Below are 8,049 nucleotides of genomic sequence, written 5' to 3' on the forward strand. Positions count from 1 at the left end.
AACACCGGTTAAAGTGGTTTTAAAATATCTGGACAGTGTATTATGTATCTCTATTTTAGAAAATAAGAAAAGCTAATTTTATGTTCACACAATGTGTATATAACCTTCAAACGATAAAAACAAATATTGGTTTGATTTGCAATGGTCAATGACGTATCTAGCCAGAGCATCGGAAAGCTACCACAGAATTTTCAATTTATCAATATCCGGAACTGTCGCGAATCATCATATTTCATTAGAACTTAAGTCTTGATATATATATATATCACCACGGGTTCCACCTTGAAAAACAAGCAATCATCATAGTATTGCAAGCAATTCATAAGTCCCCTACCGGTTAGAACCCCAGCAACATTCTGATGGGCCATTGGCCATTCAATTTTACCAGTGAATGAATGACATGAATGAACTTAAATCTTTTGAGTTCTAAGTTTGTCTATATCACAGTAATGTGTTAAGTTTCCCTGCCTAGTAAGGAAATTATGTTTCTACAACCTTGTCATATTATTACGATGTGGTATTTTAAAGTAAATCCTATAAGGAATGAAGAAGTTGGAGTGAAAAATACCAATTTCTCGAAAAAAATCTAAGTTCAAGGGGGAGATAATTCTGGAAATAGTCTTGCTAGAGTATTTAACCTTCTCAAAAATGTTGAGTGATAATAAGAAACATATATATGAAGTTTGAAGTAGATACATTAGGAAATAAAGAAGTTATTTAAAAAAGACAACATTTTTTTTTCATAAAAAATTTAAGTTCAAGGGAGGTTGTATTGATAATTTTTGTGCTAGAGTTGTAAACCTTGTCACATATGATGTGGTTGATGACTAGAAACTTATATTTAAAGTTTGAAGTAAACACCTTAAGAAATAAAGAACTTATAGTGAGCAAGCTTAAAAAAATTTAAATCAGAAATCTTGAAATTCAGGCTATTTGTTGCCATAGCAACCAGAACTTTTAACATAGGAAGAAAAGAAAAAGATGTGCATAATCTCCATACTGCCATCCATTCATATATCAAGTTTCATAAAACTATTTTCAGTACTTTTTGCGTTATCGCGGGATCCAGTTTTGTGGACGGACGGACTGACAGACAGACGGACAGAGAGACGGACAGACGGACGGAGGGTAAACCTAAAGTCCCCTCCGGTTAAACCGGTAGGGGACTAAAAAGCGCATATAGAATGTTTCCTTCATTGAAACAATATCAAATCAAAATCCAAACAGTTACTGTGTAAATTTTTATATATTGCATACATTCTTTGGAAGTTCAACAATAGGGCCCGTAAGTCTCGTTTACTTTCACTTTCGATTTACCACTTCCGGGTACATCGGCAGACTTATTTACCGTTACGCATATAGGTAACCCGAAGAACTCGAGGGATATAAAAGTTAAATTTGTTTCGGTCCTCTTCAGATTTGAAGGAATGGATAGCACGGGTCAAAAAATGCAGGTAGGTCAATTATCTGACGGAAAAACGAGGGATTATTTATAGAGTTTAATAAAACTAGTTTATTTTCGGATAGTGACAATTGTTTCGGATGTTTTGTCAAGGTAGTGAATTCTAGTTGTTTAGCTTTTAGTATTGTTTTAAAACTACTGATGTGAGAAATTAATTCAAACCATTTTAACTTATTGAAATAAACAATGGAGAAACACTTTAATTCTAGTGTATATAAAAGTTATACAAAATTCGGACATTGCACAGTAATTCGGATATTTTTTCCCTTCCATTTTATTCTTGTTCCTTTTTCAATTATATATACATGTTAATATGGTACCTATCAAATTATGATTGAATTAAAAAATATAATATTTGATTAAACCATTTCAGATGTATAGACAAGGAGGTATATGACAAGTATAGAATATACAGTTGTTCAATATGGACCATTAATCAACTGTTTGCACTGCCTATGATCCTGAAATATCTATACATCAAAGGTAAATACATGTAAAATAATTGATTAATTTTTAGTTGAGATCGGAAAGATAAACAATTATCAAAATATATTAATAACTTTTGGATTTCACTGCATGATAATTGATAAGTAAATAAAACATTAAAAATAGTCATGTTTCACATTCAAGAAGATCAATATTTTTTACTGTTATATATTACGTGTTGTTGTTTATCTTTAATGTTTATTTACTTCAAATATGAATTTTTTCTGTCAATCATGACCAGCTTATTAAATGTAATGTAAATATCATTTCTAGTGTCTTACACTTGTAACAACATATTTATTGATTTTTCATTCTGCAGATAAAAAGGGAAAAGATGAAGGAAGATTTGTCCATGAAGACCTTTATTGCAACTACCATCTTCCAGTTCCTTAATTTGAGAATGATATCAGAGAACACAAAGTTACAGTGAAATATTAGTTTAATATAAGCCACCGAGAATAGTCAAATGTACTTTCCTGAATAAGATGAATGACATCCAGCACAAAAATATTAATGTATAAAGAGTATGATTTTATGGTGTTTGACACTATGATCTTGTTAACATGTTAATGTCACAATGATAGAAACAGAGTAAAATATCCACATTTCATTGCAGTTTTAAGTATTAAAACTAGATACTCTATATATACCAAAGCCGATAACACACCAGAGATAAGGTTTTTCATGGAATCACAATATAGTCATATGACATTATGGACATTAAATGACTATGAAGTAAAGATTAGCAAAAATATTATATATCATCTACTACTAATATTGTGAGGTAATCATTGATAAGCTCACAAATTTGCATTCAAAGCTTTGATATCAAGCTGAACATTTTTCAATTAGAATATGATTTATAAACCTATGATAATTTGTTCATGTTAATTTTCAAAGTCTTTACATTTTTAAAAGGAAATATTCTTATTCTTGTATCAGTAGACATTCACAGTGTAAAGTTACATTGTCCAAATAACTAATAATAATTCCAAGTGCTTTCCTGAAGTTTTTCTTCCACTGGAAAATCAGTGTGATATATATGCTAAGCAGTGCACTATAAATTGTGTAAAAATAAAAGTTTATTAAACTTATGAACTGTTTTTTGTTTCTACTATTTGGCATATATTTATAGCAGTGCTTAATCATAAAAGTTCATCTGCAAAATAAGTGTCACTGTGTACTTTAATTCTCTAACAGCAATGGCTAGATTGCTTGAATATGCAAGCATTGACTATATTAAATACTATGCATGTCATTTGAATTTTGTCTGTCCTGGAATCGAAACAGACACTATCTAAATAATATTGATGAAAAGTTCTTGACAGCTCTTCAATGACTACATTTAGACATATGTACATGGACAGAAGTTAAAAGCATTGTGTGGTGTTTTTTTTTTTTTGGTTTTTTTTTAAACATTGACAATTTTGAAACAGTTCCAATAGGTATATTAATGTATCAGTGATGTAATTGTTTTGTATTAAAAACCCTAAGTTTTGCATGTATTGTATAGATAATTCACTTTTGGTCAAATGTCAACAGGTTCAATACATTATAAAACAGGTAATTTGAAACCCAAAGAAGTATATGGTATGTAATAACTACCCCTCTGATACTAAAATCTTCAAGGAATGCAGAATTGCAAGTCTTCTCCAATTAAGAGAGAGACTTGGGCTTACAAGGGCTAGCAAGCTAGTGTTTTGCTACAGAATACTCAACACAGATGAATTGCATTAATATTGTTTACTCTGGTATTACTACCTGCCATGTACAATGCAAATCATGGCTTTTCTAAGAGCAGTGAAAGGCTATAACTGGAAGAAATTTTACACATCTTGCCTCAGAAACAAGTTTTTCTTTGAGATGATTTTTATGATATTTATATAATGGTTAAAGATTACATTACTTTTACAATTGCAGTGATCGTGGTGATAATATGAAATGAAACTCAATCAAGATAGAAACATTTTAATGCTGAACATTAATCTTTTTACCATTCCTGTTACTTTACAAGTCTATTTATAACAAATTTATCTTAACTGTTTTGAAACTACATGATGCCTGGTTGAAACTGTTTTGGGCAGCCATTTGCAGAAGATAAATTATCTTTGAATAATTAAGTTAATACAAAGTTACAAATGACAGGTTATTTATTTCTAACAAAGACAGGTTATTTATTTTTTACAAAGACAGATATTTTGTTTAACAATTTTACACTGACATATATCAATTGAAGTATCTTCAACCTTAGTTTTTATTAGAATACAAACATTCAGTCAGACAGTTTACACAAGACATGGAGCTTTAAGAAGCTTTAATTAAGTCAAAATCTGTAATGGACTGTCATGTCTCTACCACTATGTACTCCAAGACTGTGTATGGACATTTCCTTTCAACTATGCCTGGTGGTATCACTATTTGATTTCTAATCTAATGGTGAACACTCCAAAATAAATCAAGAGCCATGACAAGTACTCAAGATCCAACCATGAAATCACATATCTGTATATAAAGAAAATTTATCAGGAGTTGAAAGCAATAATAATTGGTCAGCTATAAATTTCAATCATTTTCATATTGTCATGAATAGAAAATAATATTGAAAAGGAAGAAACACTTCTTGGTGTCCTAGTTTTTGTAGATTTGCTTTGACAACTGATCTTTAAAAAATGTGATAGTGACTAAGTTCTTTTAACCATTTACTGAACATGATTTAACTAAAAAATATGACCCACTTACTTGAGAAAAATACTTTAAACAGTATTTAACATGAATCACGGATTTATATTACATTTATGTAATATAAATCCGTACATGAATTAACTACATATGTCATACTGTTTGTTTATTTAGCTACACTGTAATTATTTACAAAAACGAGAACATTATATGTTATACAATAATATTTATTTTTCATTAATGTAGTTTAAGTAGCTTTAAGTATATATTTCTTACCAAAACGATTTTACAGCAGAACATGCATGTGTATTTACATCGGATACCAGTTGACGTCTTTCATCTCACCACTTTCCTCAGTCTAAATATCTACAGGAGCAAATTATTTCATTGAATTTTATGACAATTTAAATTGGTTATATATATATTGGTTATAGCTTGACTGTTTGTGCTTTATAAAGATAATAATTATAAATAAATAATATTTTCAGTTTGAAGAAAATATATTCAACTAAAACACACTGATAATCATATTGAAACGTTTATCCGAAATATGCGCTGTCCGAAATTTCTAAACATTATATACTTCTGAGAGATAATCAGGTAGCGCTATAGAAAATTGATAAAATCAAATTCACCAGTCTGGTGTCAGATGCGAATGATGTTGTATCAAAAAACAAATTTATTAGATTTACATGGAAATGAAAATATTACAACATTTATTGGGATAAACTGAATTTGAAATGACACACCCACCTGAAGATTAAACGAAGTTGTCTTTCATTGATACTTGTTCACAAGATGAGACCATTTGCATTCCGTTACAAAACAAAAAACTCTGCCAATTTCCACATATCATTTGCTTTTCCATGTAAGTTTTACTTTCCCACCGGCATACAAGTATTACCCAATATAGATAAGCAATGTTGTTGATATTTGTTTGTACCCGGAAGTGCAAAATATCGTGAAATCTCGCAAGTCACATGACGAGACTTACATACCCTATTGAGGTCCTCCTAAGCCTCCTTGATACATTCCATATGACTGATCTGTAAGTATAACTTTCGTAAGAAATGATTTTTCACGATAATTTGATTTAAAATAGTGTTTGCGTGAATATATAAGTCTCTGATTTTACTGATTTGTTCAATGTTGAGGTGTGTCGGATACCCCAAGAATAAAAACATGTACCTTATGACTCTGTAGCATATGATTAAACATGACATAATAATATAGACAAAACTGAAAATGCAGATATGGAAATTACCGGTAAAATAATTACGTGAATGACTACACAATACAATATAAAAATATTTCGCTACTGCATGCATAATTACAATATCCTTAAAAATCATATTTTCGTACTATTTATTGACCATTAAAATTTGTAAGCCGACCATTAAGGCACTTGACTAAAATAGCTTAGACAATAATACAACTTTGTTAGACAATGGGATTTAATTTATGTTAACAATTATTATAATAAATTATAACAGAAGGCAAAATTGTTTCGAAAACAAAAATACACGTTTTGTAAATTGTGCCTCAAAGCACCTGTCCAGTGATAACTTGTCTAACAAAAACATGTTTAAAACAAATAAGAACATTTTGAAAGATATAACACACGTATGAACACATCTGCGGATGTTTCTAAATTCAAAATTTTACTATTTTATGTTTAAATGTTGAATTCTGCTTAAGCCGGTCCAAGGGGCGTGGATGGTAACTTGCACTTTCCAGTACCGTCCATGAACAGGCTCAATCAAACCGAGCCTGCAACATTTTCAATTTTGCCGTGTTGGGCTTTCTTTAGGGATTCTGTATTTATCTATTTTATGATCACATCCGTGTTATTCAAAATTTCACCATTTTCTTGTTAAATGTTGAATTCTGCTTAAGCCGGTGCTAGGGGGCGTGGACAGTAATTTGCATTTTCCAGTACCGTCCATGAACAGGCTCAATCAAACCGAGCCTGCAACATTTTCAATATTGTCGTGTTGGGCTTTCTTTAGGGATTCTGTTTTACTATATTTTTTTTGCCGTGTGGCGGCTGTAAAAAGTCTCCCCGTACATTTAATCAATGATGTTATATTTTCGATCCTTGAAGATCGTTCAGCAAGACATTATTGTTGTGCTTGTGGTATTTTTAGTTTCAACTTTTCGGCATTTTCTATTTGGTTGGTTCTAATATTCCTACTTGAATAATGTTGAATCACCCTTAGGATATGTTGCCTGCTTTTTAAATTTGTCTTTTGACGTCTTATCTGTGATACACAGGCTTCATAACCTCTGATCCCCTTTCAAAATTCCATTTTATTTAATTCTGCCCATTGTTTTCTCGTTTAGGGCACACGCTTTTTATTACTTGGGGACCATACGCCGCTTGTCATGGAATGGCACGGAAGTGCCACATTGAAGGTTCCATGATAACCGCCGTATGAACACATCTGCAGATGTTTCTAAATTCAAAATTTTAATATTTCATGTTTAAATGTTGAATTCTGCTTAAGCCGGTTCTAGGGGACGTGGACGGTAACTTGCACTTTCCAGTACCGTCCATGAACAGGCTCAATCAAACCGAGCCTGCAACATTTTCAATTTTGCCGTGTTGGGCTTTCTTTAGGGGTTCTGTATATATCTATTTTATGATCACATCCGTGTTATTTGTGCCGTGTAGCGGCTGTAAAAAGTCTCCCCGTACATTTAATCAATGATGTTATATTTTCGATCCTTGAAGATCGTTCAGCACGACATTATTGTTGTGCTTGTGGTATTTTTAGTTTCAACTTTTCGGCATTTTCTAGTTGGGTGGTTCCAATATTCCTACTTGAATAATGTTGAATCACCCTTAGGATATGTTGCCTGCTTTTTATCCCCCGCCGAAAAATTTCGGCGGAGGATATAGAAATAGTCTCCGTCCGTCCGTCCGACCTTCCGTCCGTCCTTCCGTCCGTCCGTCCGTCCTTCCGTCCGACATTTTTGTCCGGAGCATATCTCTAAAAGTATTTGAGTTATCAACTTGAAACTTCATAGGTGGATAAACCTCATTGAGGAGGAGTGCAGTGCACAAGAATGATAACTCTACCTTGCATGATTTTTGAGTTATTGCCCTTTGTTATTTTTCAAAATTGATTTTTGTCCAGAGCATAACTCCAAAAGCCTATGAGATATTAACATGAAACTTCATAGGTGCATAGATCTCACTCAGGAGGTGTGCAGTGCACAAGAATGATAACTCTACCTTTCATAATTTTTGAGTTATTGCCCTTTGTTATTTTTCATACCTAATTTTTCACCTGAGTGGAGCATAACTCAAAAAGTGTTTGAGATATCAACATGAAATGTCATAGGTGGATAGATCTTATTGAGGAGGAATGTTGTGCGCAAGAATGATAACTCTTCCCTATACAATTTTTGAGTTATTG

At 31.9% G+C, this 8,049-nt stretch overlaps 1 long non-coding RNA gene across 1 annotated transcript; it reads left to right on the forward strand.

Annotated features, from left to right (window-relative positions):
- Window positions 1–1,290: 1,290 nt before the first annotated feature.
- Window positions 1,291–3,042, forward strand: LOC132725618 (uncharacterized). Its single transcript, XR_009625084.1, has 3 exons — window positions 1,291–1,454; window positions 1,836–1,945; window positions 2,268–3,042. It is a non-coding gene; the product is annotated as an uncharacterized LOC132725618 (long non-coding RNA).
- The last annotated feature ends 5,007 nt before the right edge of the window (window positions 3,043–8,049 follow it).

This window comes from Ruditapes philippinarum, unplaced genomic scaffold (assembly GCF_026571515.1).
Source record: "Ruditapes philippinarum isolate M1 unplaced genomic scaffold, ASM2657151v2 ctg17665_1_1_1_1, whole genome shotgun sequence".
Lineage (NCBI taxonomy): Eukaryota > Metazoa > Mollusca > Bivalvia > Venerida > Veneridae > Ruditapes > Ruditapes philippinarum.